Source organism: Mauremys mutica, chromosome 3 (assembly GCF_020497125.1).
Source record: "Mauremys mutica isolate MM-2020 ecotype Southern chromosome 3, ASM2049712v1, whole genome shotgun sequence".
Classification (NCBI taxonomy): domain Eukaryota; kingdom Metazoa; phylum Chordata; order Testudines; family Geoemydidae; genus Mauremys; species Mauremys mutica.
In genome coordinates, this window is record NC_059074.1 from 61,650,508 (window position 1) to 61,677,446 (window position 26,939).

A 26,939-nucleotide genomic window follows, 5' to 3' on the forward strand; every position below is an offset into this window, starting at 1 on the left:
AAGCCCCTCCTTAACATCCAGCACTGTTGTGATTCCTCTAAGAAATTGACTAGCTAATAATGTCTGTGTTGAGTGGAAGGTGAGCATATTTGATAGTATTTTTTCTTTTGTATATAAAAAACAAAAGATTTGTGTTTGCATAGCTAGCCTATGTAACTTTGTGATCATGTTAACATTATCCTTGTATTCCCTCCCTCCCTCCTTCTGTATGGTTTTTTACACATATTGAGTTTTGTTTCAAATTAGAATGTAAGCCTTGCAAAGTGAGGACTGTCTCTTACTAAGACTTTTTTTCTTTTTTGGCTGATCCTAACTGGAACCTTTGGGCATTCCCATGATACAAATAATAAAGGCAGTTCAGGTTGCCGTGTCAGTTTAGTCCTTGCCCTCCTTTTTAAATGGTGCTAAGGTTAGAGAGATTTGTTTACAGCTTTTTAGATCAAATCCTAAATTATATGACCCAATTATCGGGTCTCAATTTAACAATGATAACAAACAAGTGGTAATCCCACTTTCTCAAACAGGTTTTCATAGGTTCCTACCAACCTTTAAATTAGTCAACTCCAGTGCAGCATATAGTACTCACTGTTTCTTTCATTCTACATATGGTAAGGGAAGGTTTCAGCAGTTCTTGCCTAGAGGCACAGCAGGTCATATTGCTGAATCACCTGCCTGTGTAGCTTCGCCAGTGAGGAACTTACTGCTGAGAACCTCGAGTCTCAATTTGCTCAGGTATCATCACTAATGAATAGGTCATATCAGTTTCACTCTTCCCATCTTTTCTCTTTCCTGCGATATCCACCATTAATCATAACCGTGGGAGAGTGTGTTCTTCCAGCTGTGATGTATGTCCAGCACTTATGCCAGTCAGCAGCATGCTTCTCCTGTCTAGATCAGCAGCAGATGTATATTCCACTGTCTCTCCTCTAAGGCTCATCTCATGAAATCCTGTTCTTGTTTGTCAGAAATGCTGCAGCAGTGGGTTCACCAAGTAGCGTCTCTACTGCCCCCGCTTGTAGCACTGTCCAGCTCAATCTGCAGAAATGCTTGTTTCAAATATTTAAATCAATGCATGTCAGTTTTTATTTTGGCATATAAAGAGTATATGAAACCTGTCTTGGCTTATTAAAACTGTTTTCAGTATTGGCAAATAACTGAGAAGTTATTTGTTAGTCTTTCATGGAAGCAAAGTATAAAGGATTGCACCTGAACAGCGAAGAAAAATGTTGTTTTGTTCTAGTTGAGTTATTTCTAACAAAACCTTCAGGCCTGCTTCCTTACCATAGTCAAATATTAACAGCTAATGTGACACCTAATAAATGCACTTCTACCAAGTTAATAAATAAAACATACAATTGCATGAATACCATAGTTTTATTAGCTGCCAATTGTAGCCAGAAACATGAGCAGTGAACTGTGGCACTTAAAATAAATTGGAATGTTATAAATACTATTTAAGAAATAATTACAGTCCCAGCAATGATGATCCATGAATAGTATAGATCACTTATCCATTTCTTCATATCATTTTTAACTTCATAAGTGTAAAATAAGCTTTTGGTATTTAATCATATCTATTAGTTTGAAGATCTTGTTAGGCCATAATTAGTTGCAGTCCAAATCATAAACATTCTCTTTGCATTGATCCCAGCATTGTTTGCAAAGTGAATTTCTATTTCTATACTATTCCTGGTACAAATATGGGGTTGGACGTGTGCTCCCTTTCAGTCCTAGCAAGATGGCCGTGTATTAACATTAAGGAGCTCTTCATAGCGGAAGGGTTTCCTCACGTTTTGGGTGCAGGGACAAATCATTGCTTTAGAGGCATGTACAGAAAGAGTCAGTTTCTGCAGCGTAGATCCTTCCAGCCAGGAATTTGGAGGTCAGTGTACACCTTTGTTTGACATTTTTAGAAACTGTGTTGAACACAGTTCTCAGGACTGTGGTCTAAGAGAAGTCACACACCCTCTACACCACCCATTCCCAGCATTCCTGCATAAGCCTAAACCTGCCTATGGTTCACCTGGGATTCTGTTAATTACAGTCTAGATTTCAGATTGGTGAGCTCCTCACAGACAGAAAGAAAGATCTTAGTCCTCCCTTATAAAGTAATTTTCTTTGAGGGAAACTAGTAGTCTGGAAGCTCCACCAGGGTATAAATGGCTATACCTGCAGTTAATGTATCTACAGGTATGTTTCAGGATTATTATTATTTTTTTTTTTAGTTAATGTTTGTTTGAGGCTAAGAAACTTTGATCAGAGGTTTGCTCAAAAAGAGGAGTCTGCCAGGATGAGGGGTTTTGCTGAGTGCTAAAACTTGGAAACCAGGGAATGGAGCTACCTTGTAACAATATAATGAGGAGCAACAGCCAGATTCTAGTACATCAAAGGATTCCTGTTCTCTAGCATGGGTTATTGCTTTTTCAGATTGTCAGTGGCATAAAGACCCCTCAGCTACTGCAAGATGGTGCCTTACCCTGGTGCTAGTTATGCATCTGTGTTCCAGTGTTAAGGAGCAAATAATAGCATGCTGAACATAAACTGCAACTTGTCTTTGACAGAAGTACTAGGTTTCACAGGCTGGGAAGGTGTACCATAGTATAGGCAGAAAAAACATCAGAATTACATTCAAAAGTGTACTTGAAACACCTGCTGCAAAAGAACATAATGTTCTTGCACATTCTTTTCAGTATCTCAATGATATTAATTGGTATAGGAACCTAATGTAGCAATGTCACCCCAATGCCAATTGATAGCAGATGTGAGTCAAAGGACCTTGCAGGTCACTTCACCATTGAGCAGAAATCAGTGATGTGGAGTCTGGATATCGTCTTAGTGCAACTTGTTGATTTTATGCTATGGGAAGTCCTTGAATAAAAGTGGTCAGAAGTTGCACACAGACAGTTCCCTATTTCAGGAGCTGCCGCCAACAGTAATAACTCTGAATAGAATAAGGCTAAATTACAAACAGCTTCAGGTAGTTAGTTCTGAGAGTGGGAGTGAAGCTGGAAATAAAAGAGGAAGTTCAGTTCAATGAGTGTGGTCATCTTGGCATTTGTGTAAATTCCAGTTTTTTCAAGGGTTTGGGAAAGAACTATCACTCCTTTTACCTAATTATATTGTACTTGTACCATTTAACTTTATGAAAAAAATGTCATACCTAAACTTGTGTTGGGTTAATATAAACATAAAACAAGAAAAGCTTTGTTGCTACAGAATGATCCCGGTCATTCAGCCACTAATTTCTCAAAGGAGTGTGATAAAGAGACGCAGGAGGAGCACTTAGAAAGACTAGATAATTGACTGAGATTCAAAACTGCTTACAAACATAAATATTATACAGCCAGCATAACAGCAATTGCACTGTGTGTAGAATCTTAATATGCTTCTTTATATGAGATAGATCTTTGTTATAAGCTCATTTTATTGATTAAACCATTGTAATTTGTTTTCAGTATGAATCATGGCATACATTTGCATTAATAAACTTGTTTCACATACTATTGTCTTGTCTTGATATGCTGTTAAGTACATTTCTGAAATAGCTAAAATAAAAATTGTTCTGCAGAGCAACTGTATTAAATTAAAAATCCCTGTAAGCATAGTACTATTTTGTGTTGTTAGCCTTTCATCAATTAGTTTAGCAAGTTTATATAAGCGCTTGTAACTTTAAATCTGAAGAGATTATTAGTTGTTGTAATTTTATCTGTAATTGTGGTATATGATTATTTTGTTTCATACTTGAACAGGTTGAACTTGTTCCTGAAGACAAATTTAATTTATTGTCATTTTAACAAGTACAGAAAACAGATCTTGAGCTACTATACTTAAATGCAAAGCAACTGTATTAAGATATCATTAAGATTATGAGATATACCCGTAAAGTAAGAAATTCTGAGTTAGGGAGATTTGGCCTATTGTGATGATCTCATCTCAAGGGGGAAAAAGTAGTAGAAATAAGTAGTTTCAGATACGGGCAACAAAAATAATTAGAGGCATCAAAAGGCTTCCTTACTGGCTGAGATTGAAAAGATTGGGACTGTTCATTTAAAGACGAGACAGATAAGAGGGTTATTGATGGAAATATACAAACAGTGAATGGTATAGAGAAAATAAATCGGGCACTCCTATTAACCCTTTTTCATGATAGAAGAGCTAGGGGGCATTCATTGAAATGGAGAGGCAGCAAATTTACTTTGATAAAAGGATATTTTTCTTTGAACAAACCACCTGGCAGATTCTCAGTTTCAGATCACTCACATGAGACTGGTAGAACGCACTAAGGGTAATAGTAGCAGGACGGAGCATTTGCTATTTCCCCTACTGGTGGTAGTGCACCAGCTGTTGGACTTAAAAACTGCCTCTGAAACTTCCCAGTAAATCTCTCTGTAATGGCACTTGGTAAAAATGCTCTGTAAAGGAGCTAATCCTCTGCAGTCACTGCTCTTCTTTTCTGCTTCATCTTTCCTCCCTGGATTGCTCAGATCAATCAGGTATCTTTTCTAGTAAAAGTCCCTTTCCTCCAATTGGATCCAGGTATGTTTTACATTATTTTAGTGAGGGTTTTTTGCCTTGGGCACTTTGGCTGGTTTTCAGATGCTTCACTTTCATGCCTATTTTTCTCTCTGGTTCCCTTGTTCAGGTTTTTGTTAATGCTTCAGTACCTTACCTCCGTGATTCAGGTCCCACTTCATTGCTTTTTGTTAGTTGGAGAGCCTGCTTTGGAACTTCATTGCCTCTATTTGCAGTACTTCTGTTGCTGCCTCAGTGCCTATATTTTTTGATGCTTTGATGCCTGCATTATCACTCTTGACTTTTTATATTGCTTTTTATGCCATGCGCTTCATTTTATTAGCTGTTCTGATTATTATTCCTCATGGGTGTTTAACCTTATTACAACCAGTAATTTATTAGGTGTCAACTGGAGTCTAGCAAGGCAGCTTTGTGTTTCTTAATTTTGACGGAGTTTGACTTTGTTTAATCCCTATCTGTTTAATTATTTATTTTATGGTAACTTCCTGTCATATTTTTCATATTATGCTTCCAGCATTCAGCTGAAATCATTCTGAAGACATAGGTGGTCTGTATTTTTAGCTTGATTTGTTAATATGAACTTTTACGTTATTGCAATTTTGCAATTTATTGGGAATAGAATGGCTTTAATCATGCTTAACAATTTAAGAAATCATGATAAATCAGTTCTACAATATCTGTCTAACAAAGCATAATGCATGAGCAGAGGACACTGTTCATGTGCAGTTAAAAGCATTGTAAAGAAAGCCTCAGTTATTTACTCATCTACAAAGTTTAAGCATTTGCTATCTGTAATTTCACTGTTAATTATTGGATAGAATTACCTACTCACAAGCAATGAGTATGGAGAGAATTGAGTAGCGCATATTTCTAATTTGGCACAGTTTTAATATCTTGGGTCTCTTGTTTTTGTAAGGCAAGATGCAAGGATTTCTTTTAGTTAAGAATGCACTTTAGCAAAAGTAAACCACCTCCTCTTTTGTGAGATTCAGATATTATTTCGGCAGCAGCTCCAAGGCGGGGGAACAGAGGAGCCTCCATGCGCTGCTGCCCGCTGGCACCTCCCCCACAGTTCCCATTGGCCACAGCTGGGGGCAGGGACAGCGTGTGGAGACACGCCCCTCAGGGGCCACAGGGATCATGCCACCCACTTCCAGAAGCGGAGAAGTGGGCAGGAAGCTGCCTTAGCCCTGTTATGCTGCCAGTGGTGGTGGTGAGGGCCCCGGACCCTTTTAAATTGCCTGAGGGTGGCAGGAGGGGTTAGGGGGGGACGCTCCAGGGGAGGCATGTGGGGGCAGCAGGTGGGGCTGGGGGAGAGACCCGGTTCCGAACTTTGCTGGAGCCAGGCCCCCATGGTCTCATATTGGTGGAGCACGGGCACCAGTGGCACCATACAACTTGCCGCCCCTGCCTATCTACTGGACTACATTGTCTCTCGAATGTGTGCTTCAGAACTACACCGAGTATTCCAGTAGTAGTCATACTAATTCAGTATACACTCCCTGCTCATACCTGATATGCCACTGTTTATACATCCAGTTTATCATCCTGATCTTTTGTAACTTCCAGATTTGTAGGCCATCTGGCAAGAAAACTAGGTCTTTTGCAGATGTGAGTTTCATTTTTGAAGTTTACAAGTAGCACATATCTGATCATGTAGGGTGAGACAATCCTTTATGTAGCTTGGGTTCACTCCATGGAAGGTTTGAAGATAAGTACCAAAACCTTGAGCTTGACCTCATATTCAGTTGAGAAATAGTAAAGAAAGAGGAGCCTGGGGGTGCTAGCTCTTTGTGGTCTGTGTTGCTGAATAGAGGGGCTGCTGTGTTCTGAACCAGTTGTACCTTTTTTGTATGGTTGGCAGTTGATGTAGAACATGATGTTGGTTTGATGACTGTCTTAAAATACCAGGTCTCTGAAGTTCATTACTGCATTCAGGATCCCCCTTCTCACCAGAATGTTGATGTGCAGTTGTTAATGGACAGACAACATTCCCTAGTTTTGATGTTCTTCTGCATGGGATCATCAGTTGAGTTTGGATACCACAGTCCATTGCTACCTTCTAAGTTCCAGGGGGGCAGTGGGAAAGAGAGAGAGAGAGTAGCAGCCAGCAGATATAAAACAGTCAACACGCATTTTATCTTCCTCTGTTGTTAGAATCAGATCACTAACACCAGCATGCTTTTCTTACCTTACACAAACCTTGAACCTGTCTGAGCTAGGTCAAAGAAATCAGAGGACCTCAAATTCTACAGGAGTTGCTTCATCACAACCTTCTCAATTAATTTGCCACAGAGCTGGAGATTTGTCGGAAGTTGATAACCATTTGTTTAAGCTAAGACTGTGTAAGGCTTGCAGAATATGGCCCTTTATTATATTAATTTATATTATTTTTTAATTCTTTATTCTGTTACCAATAATATTTTAACTTCCTAAAAGTGGAGGAATTCTAAATATCTATTTTTTGTTACATAATGCTGTCTAATTTTTGCATATCTCAGCTTGGCTAATGAAGAAAGGTTCTAGTTTTAATCCCCGTTCAAGTTAATTTTGCTTTCTCTGGCACTAGTGTGATGATGCAGTGTTCACACATCACTACAGTAGGATGGTTCCAATGGTAGCCCTGGCAGAGATTTGCACATTGTTCTCTCCTAAGGAGTGGCAGGGGAGTTCCTGTGCTTCCCAGGAGCTGTGGAATGCCTCCCAGAATTGGGGGCAGTGTGTGGCTGTGTGCCACTACCTCTCTGTGTCAGTGCACATTGTTGTTCAACAATACCATGAAGCTCAGTTAGCCCTGTCTTTCTACAACACTATGTTTATGTGAAAAAATTGAAAACACTTAGGCTTTGGCTACACTTGCACTTCAAAGCGCTGCCGTGGCAGCGCTTTGAAGCGCTAAGTGTAGTCAAAGCGCCAGCGCTGGGAGAGAGCTCTCCCAGCGCTGTCCGTACTCCACCTCCCTGTGGGGAATAACGTACAGTGCTGGGAGCCGCGCTCCCAGCGCTGGGGCTTTGACCACACTGGCGCTTTGCAGCGCCGCAATTTGCAGCGCTGGAGAGAGTGTGTTTTCACAACCTGCTGCAGCGCTGCAAATTTGTAAGTGTAGCCAAGCCCTTAGAAGTTTCTCTTTGAGATGTAGAAGATCTACCGGTATAATGAAACTATTAATGGCAAACTAAAGTTGTAGGAGAAACCCTACTCTGTCACAGTCAGACCATTTTAGTTTATAGAAAGTCCAGAAACACATTAGAAACAAATCTATTGACTTTTCCATCAATGTCATGTTGAAATAGGAGTAATTGCATCCAAAATTAAGCTTTACAGCATGTTTTAATCTTTTAGATGTACCAATTTATTGTATTCCATACCTCATAGGCTTTGCAATCAAATATTCTGTTCTTATATATTTTTCACAGATTTCGGCTAAACTGCTAAGTCATTTTAACTCTGTTGAATCCTAATATTCTATTCAGAATTTGATTTTTCACACATTCAGGCTTTTATTCTTCAGAGACTTACACCTTGCGTAACTTTTGCATAACTAAACAAGAAAAGCAGCAGAGCTTGATTTTCTTCTCTATTTTACATGAAATTATATATTTGCACCATGCCCCTTTAGGTTTCCCACTGAAATCCAGTATTCGGTATTAGTGTCAGAAATTTGTTAGAAAATAATGGCTGTTTGGTGGACTATAGTCAATATGTAGGGCCTTGCTGGGTTGTTTTCTTTAGGAGGAGAAATGTATTATAATCTTTTGTGCAATTTTGTGAAAAGAATGTACACAGAGTTCTGTTTCCCTGAACGCAGCAGGAACAAACAACAGCAGGCAGTCTCATTGCTCAGAAATACAAGCCTGCGTTTTCAGCCAGTCCTGTGCCAAAGAGCTTTGTCACTGTTGCCTCTCCAGAGGTCATGATTGCTTCTCTTTCTGTCTGTGGGCTCTCTTGACTTTCTGGTTGTTTTTTGCACTTCACTTGCACACAGACACACACACAGCTCCAACCAATCAGTGCACCAGCCCCTCCATTTGCAATCAGTCTCTAGGGAACCTCTCTTATTCTCTCTGTGTGAGTGCTTGCTCAGGTCTTCCTTTGTAGCCCAGTGCCTTGGGCAATGGTTTCTGATGTTTCAGGCTAAATGAAAGGTGAGTGGCAAGTCTATCAGTTTTAAGGAGGTCTGTGATTTCTTCTAGATGTAAGACGGTCATTAAAACCTTCCAGCGTAACAAGCACTTTAGGAGCCTATTAAATGGAAAATGTTCAAAAGGAGTGGGAACACAAATACATTACAATTAGATAACATTATCTTCTATGAAATGTGCTATCAATGCTTGACCCATAAATGGTTCTCTCCGTTTCTTAAAAGATATTGGAAAAAATAAAGCCCTGTGTTCCAAATTATGCTGTAGATTTTACTGGTGCAACCATATTGATTTGGTGAAGCTTCATTACTTTGATTGAAAGAATTTGACTCAGATTAACCTTTGGAGGGAGTGCAGGAATATTTCAAGAAGAAATACCTGAAAGAAAACTCTCTGGAGGAATCTCAGCATATGAATGGGAAGATAGAAGTCTGGAGAGAAATGCTGAGGCAGAAGACTGAGGTGCTTGCAGGATCCCTGTGAAAAGAACAAGGAGCAATTTGCTTTGCCTCCATAGGAGTGGGCAAAATACAGCATCCAGGCCTGCTAAAGCATTGGACACCCATTCAAAACATTACATTACAGATAAGCTAATTTTACCATTTCTTTATTTGGAGTGAAAATTCAAAATGACTTCCCAGACATCCACCGGTTCAAAGGACATAAGGGGTGTGGCTTACCTTCCTTGCAAATAGTTTCAATAGCCCTTTGTTGCTAATATCTCTCCAGGCAGAAAGAGGGTTAAATTCTTGCCATAGTTATTTCCTCCACACTGGGCCGGCTGTTGGCTTTTCTTAAGGTCTCGTGCTGGGAGTCTTTTTTGACCTTTCCTAGAAGAGAGAAAAAAATTTCTGATCTAAAATAATTCACATTGATAGTGGCTGGGGCATAGCGGTATTATTACTTCTCTGAGACCATAAATGGTATTTTTCAATCAGACTGAATCCTTGCTCTTGTGAATAGGTTTTAAAATATTACAATATATCCAACCTCTAAAAATTAAGTATGCATGTACTAAGAATCAGCTATTCTAGATGAGCAAGTACAGCACTCAGAATGGTACTCAGCATATTTGTTAGATGACCTGCCATTACTGGCAGCTTCACACTAGCTAGAAGTTGGGCCTCAAAAGGGTTAATTCCCTAAGGAAATACTGTTTCCCTACTGTCTGCCAATGAGTATGGAGCAGAACCTGTTTGTGATCCTAAAAGCCTCTTTATGCCAACTGGCAAAGGGTACACACAGCACATTGTTGTCAGAATGTTTAGTCAAACAGTGTCTTGTAAGGTATCATACAACAATTGATGACAAGCTGGTCATAATATCATTGTGTGATGTATGTGCAGTTGTCTATAAAGAGTTATTTATGTGTCCTGGAAATATGTTATGTTTTGGAGGTAGTGAATAGATCAAGCCTGCCTTAGATAAAGGAATGTGGATTTACCTGTCTGCTTGGCTCAATTACAAGCAGAGGACAATGAAAGTATGTTTATGTGTAAGATAAACAAAGCAATCAAGCTAACAAGCAGTGGAGGAAAGAGCCTGGTGAGCACAATCGGGGACACACTGGAGTCTAACCCCCCATGAGCAGAGGCTCCAATTTTCTATTGTGCCATGGGGTGCTTGACCCCCTGCTGTGTCCCAGGCCTCTCCCCAACTCCACCCCTTCCCCAAGGCCCCATCCCTTCCCTGCCTCTTCCTCGCCCCGCTCCACCCAGACCCTGTTCCGCCTCCTCACCCCGAGTGCATCCTGCTCTTTCTCCTCTGCCTCTCCCCCTACTGCACGCCACGGAACAGCTGATTGCAGCAAGTGGGAATAACCCACAGAGAGACCAAATGCACCACTCACTAAGTTCCACTACCTCCAAGCAAAGAGTCTGCAGCTGCTCCCTCCAAAGCTCCCATTACCGTCTCTGTTCACAGCAAGATTCAAGAAAAATTTGTTTAAAATAGAGCTCTTGTCAAGAACAACAACCTCCAATCCCTTCCCAGGACACTTGACTGTAAAGGAGAAACAGCAGACCCCCCTGTAGCCCTTTCTTCACTTCCTCAGAGCCAGCAGCTGGGGAGGGGAGGAGGAGGAGAGGGTCACAGAGACATTTCCCCCATTTACAGGCCTGCCTTTCTTCGGTATGAGAAGAGTAAGGATTTCACTCTTAAACTTATTTAAAAACACTGATTTAAAGCTATTTACATTTTTACCCATTATCCCTGTTAACAAGAGCATGTAGAAACTTACTCAGATTAATTTACTTAGGGAGAGCAACATCTGAAGCATCATCAACCCTCCCTGTCTTGACCATATGAAAGCTCCTCCACTGAAACTTTATAGGGTAAGTGACCTACAGGACTTTAAGGAGAGGGATGGAAAAGCATACTGTGGTACCATCTCTTGCTGCCCCAGATTCTTGTGTATCCAGTGGTGCTTTTGAAGTAGCATTAATGCATTCCAGAGGGAACTGTGCTGCTTGAGGGGAACAACAGAACTGTCTTAAAGGTCCGGCCTTCTGCAGACCTTTTTCTCTCTCTATGCAGGATTACAGTTTCTGTCCTCTGTGGGCTTGCAGGAGTAGGGAGCTGTTCTCCCCTCCTCCCTCCCCCCCCCGCCCATCCCACTGTCCAATCTGAGGGCACCCTAATTGAGAATTTCCATGAAATCAACCTTAGAGTTTCCTGGTCCTCTTGCTTCTTCCCCTAAGATCTCCATTGGAGTGGATAAACCAGCCCTAAATAAATTAAACCTTTTCAACTAGGAATATTCCTCAGTGGTTTCCTCTAGTTTGGAGAGAAAGTATTTTAGCAGCCAGTTTTACACTATTTGAGCTTTTCTGTTATAAAATGTATTTCAAGCATCAGCTGTGAAGAATGATATTGATTTTTTTCTAGGCATACATCATACAAATAACATAATGGAATGTCAGATCTGACAGTTGAGGTTTTTGCATCGTAAAGTAGAGGGAGATTGGTTTATACATTCTTAGTCCTGTTACCACAGGGACATAAAAGCGGGCTCATACATTCACTTTAATATGCTTCTCTCTAAATGAGATTTCTTAGTGACTCATATTTTAGCTGTCTTTTAAAAGGATAATGCAGATTTGAATTTGTATTGTTAATCTTTTTGTTTCCTGGTCAGGTTGCTTCCAAGATGATTACTATTAGAATTACTATTCTGAAGTGAAAGTCTTAATATGTTATTGCTAGTATTTAATGTCCCACAAGATATCCAGAAAATCACATTAGAAATAAGAGCAATACTGCTTAAGAAGGTTTAAGAATTTCATGTAATTCACAACATTGTTTTATATATTAGATATTAGTAATAGATGACTCTGCTTAATGACCTGGGGGGAATACAATCCACAGATGTGCTCTTCTTATATGTCTGTAGAAAGAGCATCTTTGCTTTTATGGGGTAGGATTTTAAAAGTGCCTGTTTCATTTGCTACCAAAACTGTCTTCTAGTGTTTTGCCAAAATATTTTTACTTTATATATGCTATTAGCACACTATTCTTACTCTTGGTCCTCAAGCCTCCAAAGTGAGATTGGCTGGAACTTCTGAAATTTGTTGTCAACATTTTGCTTAGATTTGTAATTGTGAAACGGTCTGCTGCTACAGATTCATGTCTTGTGTGACTTTTTTCCTGGAATGGACTGAAACTATCACAGATATATTAATTTAGAGGATGATTCTACTGTCCTTACGCTAAATGAGTTTTACCGGACCCTGCAAGTAGTCCCTGTGAGGAGAAAGTGCTACTCATTGTGGGTAAGGATGGCAGAATCAGGCCCTTGGTGCCCATTGAGTCAGATAAAATGTTTTACAGGGTTTCTGTACATTTTATAAAAATGAATGCTTGGGGATGTGACATTTGTCTAAACACTGAAATGTAGAATTGATCACTTCAAATTTTCCTGGCAGGTGAATATAGTATTAGTATTGTTAATTGGGATTAGTGGCAACGATGTCAGACTGGACCAGATATAGAAATCTGAATTGAAAAAACAGAAAACAAAAAATGCATTCAATGGGGTTTGCTCTTAAAAGAAATGTTAATTAGTAAAATAATAAATTGTGAAGCATGATAATTTGTAGGGTAATTTAACTGAAGACAATGGCTATACAGTCAGAACAAGTAGACATCGTGTGTCTTCTTTCATGACTGCCTGTCTTGGCTGTTTCTGAGGTACTTATCACCATGGTATCTAAGCCCTAGACAACAATTAAGGATAGCAGTGAGCAGGCTATAATGGGTATATTATATTCTCAATCTTTCCCCGCCCGTGCCCCCCCAACCCTGTTTCAAGTATTTTTGTTTGTTTTTGTAAGTTTTAATTATCCAGATAAATATTCACATGCCTTTGAAACATTATTAGAAAACATTCCCTGTTGCTTTAAAATGAGAAGTTCAGGTAACTTGTGTCTTAACAGCGCTGTAAAAAGTCAGTTTTTAGTGTCTTTATAACTGCCACATATTGATAAGGAGACTGAAATAATTTCTGAAAGAAAAAACAATGGTGTTGGGGTGAAAGTCCCCTGGAAGGAAAAATAAACATTGGCCATATGATTGGTAGAGAAAATGATCACTATCTGAAGAAATAAATGGTCGTTCTCAGATCATTTCCAATATCCTCTGAATTAGAATTGGGGGAAGAAGAGAGAATCTAATACGCCTCCTAGATGTACATTACTGTAGAAGGGAGAGAACGAATAACTTCCTGACCACTGTGACAATCAGTTTACCCCTGAAACATGATATGTACAAAATGTATACCTGGAGGCATTCTGTCCCCAAAATTTTAAAATTCTGTGCACAGTATTTTAAAATTCTGCAAAGTTCTGCAGATTTTATTTGTCCAAATAACACTATACAATCATGCCAGTTTCAATTATTTTGGTAATTTATTTCAAAATACCTGTCAGCAACAGGGGCGGCTCCAGACCCCAGCACACCAAGCGCGTGCTTGGGGCGGCATGCCGCGGGGGGTGCTCTGCCGGTCGCCGGGAAGGCGGCAGGCGGCTCCGGTGGACCTTCCGCAGGCGTGCCTGCGGAGGGTTCGCTGGTCCCATGGCTCCGGTGGACCTCCCACAGGCGTGCCTGCGGAGGGTCTGCTGGTCCCGCGTGGCTTTGGTGGAGCCGCGGGACCAGCGGACCCTCCACAGACACGCCTGCGGGAGGTCCACCGGAGCCACGGGACCGGCAACCGGCAGAGCGCCTCCCGCAGCATGCCGCCCTTCTTGGGGCGGCAAAATGTCTAGAGCCGCCCCTGGTCAGCAAGTATGTCTGTAACACAATACAGACACACATAAATTTTCCGCCGGGAGTAGAGAGTTAAAGAAACCACTATGACAACCCAGTTCCTGTTTTTCTGACCTCTTACTCCCTCAGAGCCTAGCAGTGGGGGGGCAGACACCCACAACCTCTCCCCCGTGATCCCACCTGCAGGTCCCTCCCAGCCCAGATACCCATCCCCACCCCAATGAGCCCAGCAGCAGGGCCCCCATCCCAGATATCTGCACCCCATCACCTCTCAGAGCCCAGCTGCGTGGCCGTCCCCTTGCCCAGTCACCCATCCCTCTTCCCCCACAGAGCCCAGGGATCCAGAAGGAGAAACTGTCTGATGCTCGGTTCCAGGTTTGCAGAGTTTCCTGTGTGCTGCCCTCTCCTTCCTTCAGGGCATGCTGGGAACTGCAGCTGCCAGGCTGTGTTCCCTGTAAGCTGCGTGCTTGGGTGGCTGTGCAGGAGAGATTTAAGTGCTCCCCAGCTGATAGCAGAGCATGCACAGCCAGCAGCATGTGTTCAGGTGCCCTTCTCCCCCCACGTTGTTCCATCCTGCAGCTGCTCCCGGGCCCCCTCTGCTGGCTTTGCAGAGTGGGGGTGGAGGGTGGAGAAGGGAGGAGGGTGCTGATGTCAGGGTGTCCCCCTCCCTCCGCCCCTGTACGCCATCTCCCCAGAGCAGAGCAGGGCAGGGGGGACAGCCTGACTCAGGATGACTTGGAGCTGCTGAGGTCTGAATGGTGAGTGGCTGAGTGCCTTTCTTAAGGAGACATTGCACTGTTTCTGAGATTTCCCCAGCAGCCAGCAAAGTGTGTGTGTGTGTGTGTGTGTCACACACACACTCTCTCTCTCTCTCTCTCTCTCTCTCCCTCTCTCCCCCCCTGTGTACTCCATCTCTGCAGAAGGAGGGAGGGAAGACAACAGGGCTCAGGACAGAGCAGGAGAGCTTTCAGTGAGTGTCTTAAAGAGACAGCGCACGGCTTTCCCCAGCAGCCAGCACACACACACACAGAGTCTGTGTCTCACAGACTCGCCTCCCAAAACATACTTGTGTTATTACTTTTTGGTACTTCCTGCAATGCACATATATTCTCTGTAATTTTATTCTTTCAAAGTGTTGTTTTAGTGTTTTGACTGGTCTACGGATTTCATAATTTTTATTTCTCTTACACTTTAATTTAATTCTTTGAGTAGTGAGTTCTAAAATGCTGAACCTCTCCTGGCTGGAGTAATTATCCCTGTGATAACTTTTTAAAAATATATATTATATCTAGATTTTTTGTTTCTGCTGATGGCACACATAGGCACATACTTCGGTGCACATAATATTTATTCCACACAGGGATGGAAAAAATTAGAGGGAACATTGCTTCCAGGAACCCTTTTCCTCCCTCTCCCTCCCCCCAGCAGTGTCTTCTGTGTGCAAGCTGGGCTCTGCCGAGTCTAGTGGCCCCCTACCGGCGACTAGCAGCACTGCAGCCCATTTCTGTGGGGAAAGGAAATTCTGCACACGCGTTAATTTCTGCAAAATTCTGCATTGCGCAGTGGTGAAGAATTCCCCCAGGAGTAAAAATGGTGGGTTGGTTGGTTGTTTTTTTTTATAGTATACAAAAAATTGCTAGGCACAGAACAAAGTGTCCTTCCAGGCATTCCCTGCATAGCTAATAAAGGAGCATTGTTCAGCTTCTGAAATCCTAAATGCAAAATCCAACAGTCGGGCATCATTTGTTTGAGATACTCTTAAGTTTTCACAAACACTGTGGTTCACAAACCAAACTGGATTCTTTGGAATATGTACCCCAGGTTATTCATCTGTCATATGGTCAATATTCTTCATTTTAGTAAGTAATTCAGAACTGGTTTAGTACTTGAAAAAGGTGCAGTTTTTCATTGCTGACTGAAAGGATTGACTTGCATGTAGCAATCTAAGAGCGTGATGGTAAGCAGGAAGAAAGATTCATGGTCAGAAAGAGGGTAGCAATTCCACTGACTACTATTGAATGGGGGGAGATGAGCCTTGCATAACATTTACAATAAGCTTGTCAATAGAAAGAGTTTTTAGACCATTCATTAAGAAATAAGGTTGGGATTTTCAAAGGAACCAAGTGGATTTTAATGAGAGTTAGGTACTTAACTCTCTTAGGTTCCTTTGAAAATCCCACCCTAAACAAAGAGAATATAATAATAGAAATGTGTATTGCCACCTTGTAATCAGAAATGGGATTGCAGAGAATCTGTGATAAACAGACATTTCTTTTTGGAATACGGCTATTATTGAGTGCATCTGAATTAAGAAGCATCAATGGGCATGCAGTAGTAATGTCTAGAAAGGGAAAAATGCTTTACGTGCCAACACTGTAAGTCACATAGGATATTTTTTCTGTACCCTGGTTGAATGACCTAACCTTTATAAACTGCTGCTGCCTGAAATGTATTTCATTTTCTCATGTAGCTAATTTTATTTTGTGATTTTTACATTAATTTTGACTTATTTTCCACAAACATTCTTAAGAACAAAATTTTCCTCACAACAAGGTTGAAACATGAATTACAAAGTTCTGTGAACAGAATCTGTCTAAACATCTAATTTTATGAGATGAAATAAGAAAAAATGAAGATTAAGGAAAGAAGTAAGGGTTCATAATCAACTTTCTGAAGAAATAACATTCACTTAATTATCTTGCTTAAAATCCAATTTATTTATTAAGTCAGGGAGCAAAAAAGAAATTTCTCTGGCGCTGATGAGCTGTTTTGAATCGGAGTTCTAAATAAAGAAAAATAGATAAGAACTTTCAGTTCTAGTAAAGAGCCTTTGCTCTTTTATACAATATATATTATACTTCAAACAACTCCTCTTGCTTCAGCAAGGCATTCTTCTGAGTGGTTTTCTTTGTATCATAGTTTGTTAGTCTTAGTATAGTTGTAGTGTATATATTGCAAATAGTACTAGTACAGTTAGAACCCTGCCCCTTATAGTCGAGGGGCATCCTTTGCCCCTGGGGTCAGGCATGCCCCAGTCTCCAGGCTTCAAACCTTGTGCCTATGTGACAAGCCTATGCCCCTGAGAGAGCCACACGCCAGTTGTCTGAAGTGTCTGAGAGAATCTCACATGAGAGACCGCTGTCGAATTTGTTGAGACTTCAAGCCTCACACAAAGAAGGTCAGAGAGATCAGACTGGAAGCCACTCTTAGACTGGCTTCGGAGCCAAGCCATTCAGATTCGGCACAGAGCATTTTAGCCTTGGGGTGAAGTGCTCCTCCAGCACTGCATGCATCCTGGAATGGTGGAACGCACTAGAGAATGAGGAGGTCAAGGAATTGTCTCATGGCCTCATTGACATTCTGGCTGCAGCAGCACCATGTAAAGTGACTCTACCCATTAATGAGGCAGAGCAGATGGATATGAAACTCCACAGCCTGAAGGTCTCAAGGGCCACCCTCAGGTCTCTGGGCCTTTATGCTCCGTCCACTTCGAGGAAGCACTTCAGGCCTCAACAACTGCCCTGCTTGTCGTCCCTACCTCCAAGACAGGACACCTACAAAGGAAAGGGCAGAGATTACAAGTGCTGTCAACTACTTCAATCCATCTCAGTCTCACTGCCTGGGTTGCATAGGTTCTCTGGTGGGCCCAAGCAGGCCTTTGAAGTTGCTCCCGAGGGTGCTATACCAGTTCCCACTTCAGACGCTGCCTCTCCCTTATCTTTTCGTCCAGCTGTCCAACTTCAGCCCAGTGTGGTCCCGCATCACATTGGACCACTGGGTTCTAAATACAGTGGTGGATGATTATACCCTTCAGTTTTCATCCACCCCTTCCTCCACCCCTCAACTCCGTCCCTCTTCAGAGACCCTTCTCATGAGCAACTCCTAGCCCAGGAGGTACAGTCTCTCCTATAGATGGGGGCTGTGGAGGAGGTGCCTCAACACTTGAGAGGGAAGGGGTTTTACTCCCGATATTTCTTAATCCCAAAGGCCAAAAGGGGCCTTCGACCCATCCTGGACCTACATCACCTCAACAATTATTTCACAGAACTGAGGTTCCACATGGTCTCCCTGTCCTCCATCATCCCTTCCCTGGATCTACAGGACTGGTTTGCTTACTTTCACATTTCCATCTTCCATGGCCACAGAAGATTCCTCAAATTTATTGTAAACCAGACTCACTTTGTCCTGTTCACAGCCTCCTGGGATTTCACAAAGTGCATGGTGGTGGTAACTGCCTTCCTCAGATGGCAAGGCATTAAAGTCTACCCATAGCTCAATGATTGGCTGATTAAGGGCAGTTCAGAGGCTCACGTAAAGAACAGCATCATCGTGGTCCAAGCCACCTTCCAAGTGCTGGGCCTGTTGATAAATAAGCACAAGTCAACTCTTATTCCAGTCCAAAGAATAGAAATTATCGGGGCAGTACTCACTCAACCCAGGCCAGAGCCTTCCTTCCAGAGACCTGATTCAAGGCTATGTTGGACCTGATATCTAAGGTCATGATCCACCAGCTCACAATAGTCTGAATTTGCCACAAGTTCATGGGACACCTGGTTGTGTGCACTCATGTGGTCTGGCATGCAAGGTTCCATCTCAGGCCCCTGCTGATGAGGTTAGCTTCAATGTACTCCCTGAATACACACTGCTGGGATTCGGTCCTTACTGTTCTGGTCCCGGTCCTGGCCTCCTTCAATTGGTGGAAGGACCCCCATTCAGTAGTGGTTGGTGTTCACTTTGTCACCCCCCAGACGTCAGTGTTCCTAGTCTCTGACGCTTCAGAGCTAGGTTGGGGAGCCCACTTCGGCTGCCTCAGGACAGTGATCCCAGGAAAAGTTCTCCCTGCACATAAATGTCAGGGAGCTCAAGGCGGGTTCCTTCCCCAGATGACAGGCAAGGTAGTTCAGATACTGACGAACAAAACTGCAGCCATGTTCTTCATCAATAAGATGGGAGGAGCTTGATCCTCCACCCTCTGTCTATGGGACTTCTGCGTGAAGCACACCATTCACCTCAAGGTTTCACATCTAGTGGGAGCCCGGAACACCCTGGCAGATCACCTCAGCAGATCCTTCTCCTCTCACCATGAGCAGTCTCTTCACCAAGAGGTCACCATATTCATCTTCCAAAGGTGGGGATCTCCCCAGATACAGCTCTTCACGAACAAGCAGAACAGAAAATGCCATCAGTTTTGCTTGTGGTGCGGGCACAGTCTGGGCTCCCTCTCTGTCGCCTTCCCGCTTCCATTCACAGAGCTTCTATTCTACATATTCCCTCCAGTTCCCCTGGTTCACAAGGTCCTGAAGATCAAGCAGGAAAAGGCAAGAGCTATTCTTATAGCCCCCTCGTAGCTGCTCCAGTAGACCTATAGAATGTCATAGGGTTGGAAGGGACCTCAGGAGGTCATCTAGTCCAACCCCTTGCTCAAAGCAGGGCCAATCCCCAGATTTTTACCCCCGTTCCCCAAATGGCCCCCTCAAGGATTGAACTCACAACCCTGAGTTTAGCAGGCCACTGCTCAAACCACTGAGCTATCCCTCCCCCCTATCAGTAGCACCCTGCTGCTGCTCCACCCAGACCTGATCTCACAAGACCATTGTTGGTTACTCCACCCAAACCAAAGCTCCCTTCACCTATCTGCATGGAAGTTGCATGGCTAAACACAGAGGAGCAGGCTTGTTCGCAACAAGTTTGACAGATAAGAACATAAGAATGGCCATACTGGGTCAAACCAAAGGTCTATCCAGCCCAGTATCCTGTCTACCAACAGTGGCCAATGCCAGGTGCCCAAGAGGGAGTGAACCTAACAGGTAATGATCAAGTGATCTCTCTCCTGCCATCCATCTCCACCCTCTGACAAACAGAGGCTAGGGACACCATTCCTTACCCAACCTGACTAAGATCGTACTGGGCAGTGGGAAGCTGTGCACTAGGGCTACCTACCTCACCAAATGGAAGCATTTTTTGGTATGGTCATCCCAACGAGACATCTCTCCAACTTAATCTTCCCTTCAGTCTATCCTGGACTACTTGCTCCATCTAAAGCAACAAGGTCTGGCACTCACATCCATCAAAGTGTATCTAGCAATTCTGGCCTTCTGCCAGCCAGTGGGTGGTAGGTCAGTGTTCTGTCACAAGATGACAGTGGGTTGTTGTTTTTTTTTAAAGGATTGGAGAGACTTTACTCTCAGTTTGCAAGCCGATCACCCCAGGGGTCTTAAACCTGATCCTATCGAGGCTCACAAGCATTCTTTTTGAGCTGCTAGCATCATGTCCTCTGCTGCTTCTCTCCTGGAAAGTTGCTTTCCTGGTAGCGATCACCTCAGCCAGAAGGGCCTTGGAAATCAAGGCCATTACATCAGAGCCACTGTACACAGTGTTATTCAAAGACAAGGTCCAACTGCGCCCCCACCCAGCCTTTCTGCTAAAGGTAGATTTAGAGTTACATAGCAACCAGGCCATTTTCCTGCCAGTCTTCTTCTCAAAGCCTCAAAATAATTCAGAAGAGCGGCGCCTTCACACATTGAGTGTTAGGAGTGCCCTCGTCTTCTACATCAAGAGGACTAAACCCTTTCACAGATCCATGCAACTCTTTATAGCAGTAGCAGAAAGGATACTAGGCCTCCCAGTGTCAGCCCAGAGAATCTCATCCTGGATAACCTCCTATATTTGGGCATGCTTGAGCAGGCAAATGTTCTACCTCTGGCCATCCTGACCACTCATTCCACAAGAGCTCAGGCCTCTTCAGCAGCGTTCCTTGCACAGGTTCCAATCCAAGACCTCTGCAGAGCCGCAACCTGGTCATCAGTGCATACCTTCTCATCCCACTACGCCATCACCCAACATGCTGGAGATGACACCAGGATCAGGAGATCCAGGATCAGGAGAGCAGTGTTGCAGTCCACATGTCCGTGAACTCCAAGCCCACCTCCTTGGGTACACCTTGTGAGCCATCTAATGTGGAATGGACAGGAGCAAGCACGCGACGAAGAAAAAAAAACAGTTACTAACCTTTCCATAACAGAACACTGTTATTCTTTGAGATATGTTGCTCATGTCCATTCCATGACCCACCCTCTTACCCCACTGTCAGAGTTAGCCAGCAAAAAGGAAACTGAGAGGGTACGGGGCTGGCGTGTGCACACCTTATATTAGTGCATAAGCACCAGAGGGTGCTAGAGCTGACGCGATGGATACCATTGAGGGGAAAATTTCCGACAGTGGTGCATGTGGTGCACATATACCTAATGTGGAAGGGACATAAGCAACACATTTTGAAGAATAACAGTTATGGAAATGTTAGTAACTGTTTTTTCTATTTCTTGACAGAAGATCATTGTACAACATTTTTGGTAGTAAAACTCAGAATTTAAACTGTAGTTCTAAATTGCCATATTGTGAAATTTAATATATGGAGTTATACCTATCTCATAAAACTGGAAGGGACCCTGAAGGGTCATTGAGTCCAGCCCCCTGCCTTCACTAGCAGGACCAAGTACTGATTTTCCCCCAGATCCCTTGCAGGTCACAAAGAAAATAAAGATGAAAAAGAGACTGATGATGAATATGGAAATAGGTGAAGAAAATGTAATTTATTAAAACATTCCTTTTTTAAATAGTATCTCATTTCTGACCATTATATGCTGCTAGCATCAACTACTGTAATCATGATTATTTTGATCTTGGACTGTCATGTCATCATCAACACTTTCTTCAAAGTGTGACATTTCTTTGCCCTCATAAAACTTATTTTGGGTTTCTTCACTTTGTAGCACTAACACTGCACAACAGTTTCTTAGAAGTCCTCAGCACTTACGTTCATTTTGACTTATTTTTAATGAGTTTAGCTTTAAGTGCTGTAATATGTCAGGTCTTCTTAAGCACATTTTTAAAAAAAGAGATTAATTTATGCCAATGTTAGTTTCTAAATAAAATAAACTCATCATTGCAATTTTTAGCAGTAAAGAAAAGGAGCCAAAGTTGGACAGACTAATTTATTTAGGATGAAGCATTGCTGATGAGTTACCAGTGAAGGACAGACATATTGACTATTATTAAAAGTGGATTGATGATCTGAATTTGGTCAACTATCTAAACACATGGAAATGTCATGCTGTTTTCATTGACTCCTGCTGATCTTTGTATCTGCTATTTGTACAGACTGCATTTCATGCTGCTTCTGGCAAATTTATCTAAGTCTTGGCTGAGCACCCTTTAACACTGCTCTGGGCAATTTTTATTTAGCCTCTGGCTTTCGTGTGCCTGGGCAGTCACTGATGCTGCTCCAGGAAATTTTTATCTAGTCTTTGGCTTCTGCCTGGTTGAGCAGATTTTGATGCTCTCTTGGGTAATCTTTGAACAGAAATCTTATGAGAGCAGCTCTTGCTGATTTCGCTTCACTGAATTTTTGGAAATATATTTCCCATTATTAATGGGCCTCTTGTAGGTCCTTATGTTTTGAATCTAACATTTTCAGTGTTTTTCTCAACTTGCTTTGATTTCTTCCACCAATTAAATTTTCAAGCCGGAATCACTGTTATTAAATCATTTAATTATTTAAATTTGTGAGATAAGATTGAAACATGATTTACTTGTTGAAAAAAAATAATCTGGTGACCAGCACTGATCATTAGCTACTCTTCATTCACATATTTCTATCACCAGGTCCAAAATGTTGATTGTACACTAAATTTTTAGGTTTAAATAAGTAAAATATTTATTTATTTATACCTACATACTACCATAGCACTTGGGGCCCCAGTCATAAACTAGGACCCCATTGTGCTATGTACACAAACAAACAAAAAGTTAGTCCCTGCCACAAGAGGCTTACAGTCTAATGGTAAGACAAAAGACAACTGATAAATATAGACAGGCAGAGAAGTACAAGTAAACAATGAAACAATATTTGTTCCGTGATGCTGGAACAATTTTTACAGTAGGGGTGCTGAGAACCATTGAACCAAACTGTAAACCCTTTATATAATGGAAACCACTTCAAGCCAGGAGGTGCGGCAGCACCCTTAGTTCCAGGCAGCACCTATGATTCATCCGCATCAGAGGCAGCTCTCTTCTCCCATCTTACAAAGGATCTATCTAGAACAGCAAGTTGTGTTGTTCAATAATTTGAAAACAAGGTAAATTAATTAGCTGTAGATTGTATATAAAACCTTCCTGCTTCCCTCCTAGCTAAGACTGCTATTTTACCTGCACCTTCTGAAAAAAATAGTGTTTGCATTCCCTGGCTGATCATATCTATCCTCTTCCCCATACTGCCTTTAGAGGAAAATAGTGTTATGCCAAAATAAACAGTTAAATATTCTAGACGGTAACTGCACTCAATGAGTCAATAATTGTGTGGGTTAAAGCAATTTTTTCCACACACCTGGACCTTTCTGAGGTTCTTTTGTATGCAAAGCAGTGCACAAAAAGTAGGCAATGCCCAAGTACAACTTTCCAGGATACATGGTCTTAATGAGCAGCCTTGCTGTTGAGGTTTCCCAGGTGCAAAGTGGAAGGGTTTAGGGAGGAAAAGAGGTATGAGGTAAGCAGAGAGACAGGTTCCAGACAGCTGCTTCTGGGACAGGACAGAGATGGCTTATCTGAAGTTTCTGCAAGAGGGAGTCTCCTTTGTGCCATTTGTTATCATCCTTATTCACAGAAACAGGACATGTGAACATTTGTAAATAAACAAATTACACTAAGAAAATTCCTGACTTGGTGTCACCGATTTTGGCTCCAAATGGGAAACTTATCTACAAGGTCCCAAATTCTGCTGTCATCAGTAAAGGGGCAACAATAGGAAAATGAGGCAGCTTCCAAGAGATGACAACGAAGAGAGACAGATAAAAGCCGACCTACTCACACAAAGACAGTTCTGCAATAACATAAGGAACATTTGGTATACAGTTGCTAGATGTTCCCTGAAAGTAAATGGTGATACTGGCAAGCTTTGTCTGACACAATTCTTGTTCCAGACTATCAGAATTCCTTTCTGTGCCACTGTGGTTCTGCATGGATTTCTGTTCTCCTGCAGCTGAAATAAGTTGCACTTCAGGAGTTTGTGAACATGACTATGAAAGGCCATAAAACCCCTGAAAATAACCTAAAATAGCATTTTGTACATAGTCTTGCCATTTTCATCTCAGATCCTTACTGGGTTAGAAGTCAGTGCCATAAATTACTGTGAATTTCCCTTTTTCAGTATTATAAAGGTCAAGTTTCTAGCCTTATAGGAGCCCAAGATAACACTTTTTGTAGCCATAATATTTTAATGTATGGAAAGAGCTATCCTAGGACTCAGTTTTGCACATTCTGGTATCTGCTGGAATATTTTTTGAGGGAAATGAAATATTCATCTAACAGATAAACATACACATTTCAAAAGATTCTTTGCTTGAAGTTGCTCAGTGAGTCAGAGTATTGGAAATTAATCAATGGGCTGAGATGGCCAAAGATGCATGATCAATCTATTGCATGAATCTGCACTGTTTCACATGAATATCACATCTACGCATGCCTGTGTGTATGTGTATGTATGTATATTACATGTGCATTCTGTATTTGTGTGTGGGTCACTTTTGACCCAAGTGACTAATTATGCAAAACTCTATGGATTGTTCCCACTAGGAGGATAAACTGATGATAGAGCCAGGTATTTTCTTTGACACAGTCTTGTTTATTTACAAAGATTATACATAAAGTCCTGTTTCCCTGAACACAATAAGAGTCAAACAGCAGGATACAGTTCACGTGCTTGCTCTTCCCAATGTGCCTTTCCCACCAGCTCCCTGTACCCCAAAAGCTTTCCCTTGGGTCCACATTACCAACACTTCTGTTACTGTCTGCTCGGCTGTCTGGCCAATTCTGTCTCCCTTCTGTCACATACACCCAGACAAAAAGTTCCAACAATCAAAGCACTAGCCCCTGTATTTGAAACCCCTTGGGCCACCAGGTTCAGCTTCTACTCAAGCTTTTCCATATGCCTATGTTTTGGAGGCTGCTGCTTTAGTTTCAGCCACTGCTTTACAGTTACCCTGAATGAAAGGTGGCAGTTATGCCCAACCTATAACAACAAAGGTAGGGTCCAATCTACATATATATTTAATGAAAAACATTTACAGGTGTTGGAAAATCATAGTGCTAATGAAGCCTTTTTGTATTAGGCCTGAGTAAACCAAAGTTATGTTATGCTTGTCCAAACTGTGTTGGAAAGCTTACAGAACTCATTAGACTGAAGGCCGTGTATCTACCTAAGTCAGCTATTTCGCTTATCAGTTTTGTTTGGCTCCCCAAGTATATGTTGGCTCCCCAAGTGTATGCAGCTGCGTTCACATGTATGCATCCAAAGTATCTAGTACAAAGGGTCAACGGATGCATCTTGTGTCCCCTTCAGAATGACAAATGTATCCTCAACAGCTGTATGTCTCTTGTAACCCCCACAAAATGATATATGTATCCTGCGTACCCAATTATCCCCTAATAGATACATGTACAGGGTCTATAGGTCAACCAAATGACGTAGACAAACGTAGGCTAAGTTGTTTGTTACCGGCTATAAAGGTAGGCCGCTTGGCCATGAAAGGTGTGTCTCTTTCTCTGGCACTAGCCGAGAGGAACACCCGCTCAGCTGACCGATCAATAAAGGGTGTGGTACTTGTCTTCCTGTCTCCGTGCCTCCTTGGTGTAATTAGGTAAGCTCCAGGGGGAAACGAGCCCTTTTGGCTAACACAGGGATGTTGTAATTATCCATACCAAGAATTACACAAGATAACCTTTGTGATACAGGAGGGCTGGGGAGCAGTGGGAGAGTGGTAGAGGGGAAGTATATAAGCCCTAGGCTAATTAAGGCATGATTCCCTGTAGAGTAGGGAGGGTTGCTACAGGTTAATTGGAGCACCTGTAGTCAATTAAGGCCCTGTTAGCAACCTAATAAAACCCCCTGCTTCAGGCAGTCAGAGGAGAAGGAGGAAGGAGAAAGGACTGGAGGTGCGCTGTGAGACTTTGAAGAGCAGAAAATCAGAGTAAGGGAGATTCCCTCCCCCAGTGTTTAAGGACCAAAAGTACAAAGAACCTGCAGGGATTCAGAGGGGCTGGGGCTCAGAGTAAGGAGCAAACCCAGACCCCTCCCCTGCTTCCCTCCTTTACCACCTTCACGGGCCACTAGTGGGGCCCTTGGTGCCCCAAGAGCAGGGATAAGGGGTGGAATCTTAGCCCCCCACCAAGAAAAGTGCAGGACCCACCATATTACATTGGCCATCTTGTCACACCTTTCAATTGTGGTACAATAACCTTACAGTTATGACTAAGACGTTTTAGTGTGTGTAGTCTCAGGTTAGATGAAGCTGAGATTAGGGTTTTTTTTTCATATTTTTCCTCTTACGGTGTCACTACAGGACAGAGATAAGTAGCTTAGTGTCTTAACTGTGTATTTCCATACCTTAATACGTTTGAATTTTATTTAAGTAAAAGTAGATTAGTTTCAGTTCAGAGGAAGCGAAGCAGTCAGAGGGTGAGACAAAGTATGGTCAGGAATGAAAAAGTGGTTGGAAGCCAGGAAACAAAGAATTAAGAAGTCAATTTTTATCGTGGTGAAAAGTTAACAGCAAGATGGCATCCACTATTTAATATATTTATTAAAGACCTAGAAAAGGAGGTGAGCAGTGAGGTGGCAAAGTTTGCAGATGATACAAAGTTATCAAGGATAGTGAAGACCAAGAAGGATTGTGAGGAACTTCAGAGGAATTTAACCAATCACAGAAAAAGGGCAACTGATAGCCAATTTAGTTCACTTTTGATAAATTCAAAGAAATACACATTGTAGAGAAAAAATAATCTTGTGGGGGATCTTACATGTTTCTAAATTAACCATGGGGCTCATTAAAGGGACCTGAGCAACATTGTGTACAGCTCAGTGAAGATCTCAGCTCCATATGCAGCAGCAGCAGCAGTGGGGAAAAAAAGCAAATGAGATGTTAGGCTGCATAAGGAATGGGATGGAGAATA

The 26,939-nt window shown here is 42.2% G+C and overlaps 1 protein-coding gene and 1 long non-coding RNA gene across 4 annotated transcripts in view; one reads left to right on the plus strand and one right to left on the minus strand.

Moving 5' to 3' along the window:
• Positions 1-26,939, plus strand: part of MEI4 (meiotic double-stranded break formation protein 4) — a 131,664-nt gene that overhangs the window by 93,257 nt on the left and 11,468 nt on the right. The window lies entirely within an intron of this gene.
• On the minus strand, positions 8,562-9,943 carry LOC123366972. Of its 2 annotated transcripts, XR_006578241.1 has the most exons (4): positions 9,868-9,943; positions 9,356-9,505; positions 9,054-9,152; positions 8,562-8,775 (listed from the first exon to the last, which is right to left on the minus strand). It is a non-coding gene; the product is annotated as an uncharacterized LOC123366972 (long non-coding RNA). The 2 variants fall into 2 exon arrangements; XR_006578240.1 differs by lacking the exon at positions 8,562-8,775 and having other exon boundaries at positions 8,976-9,152.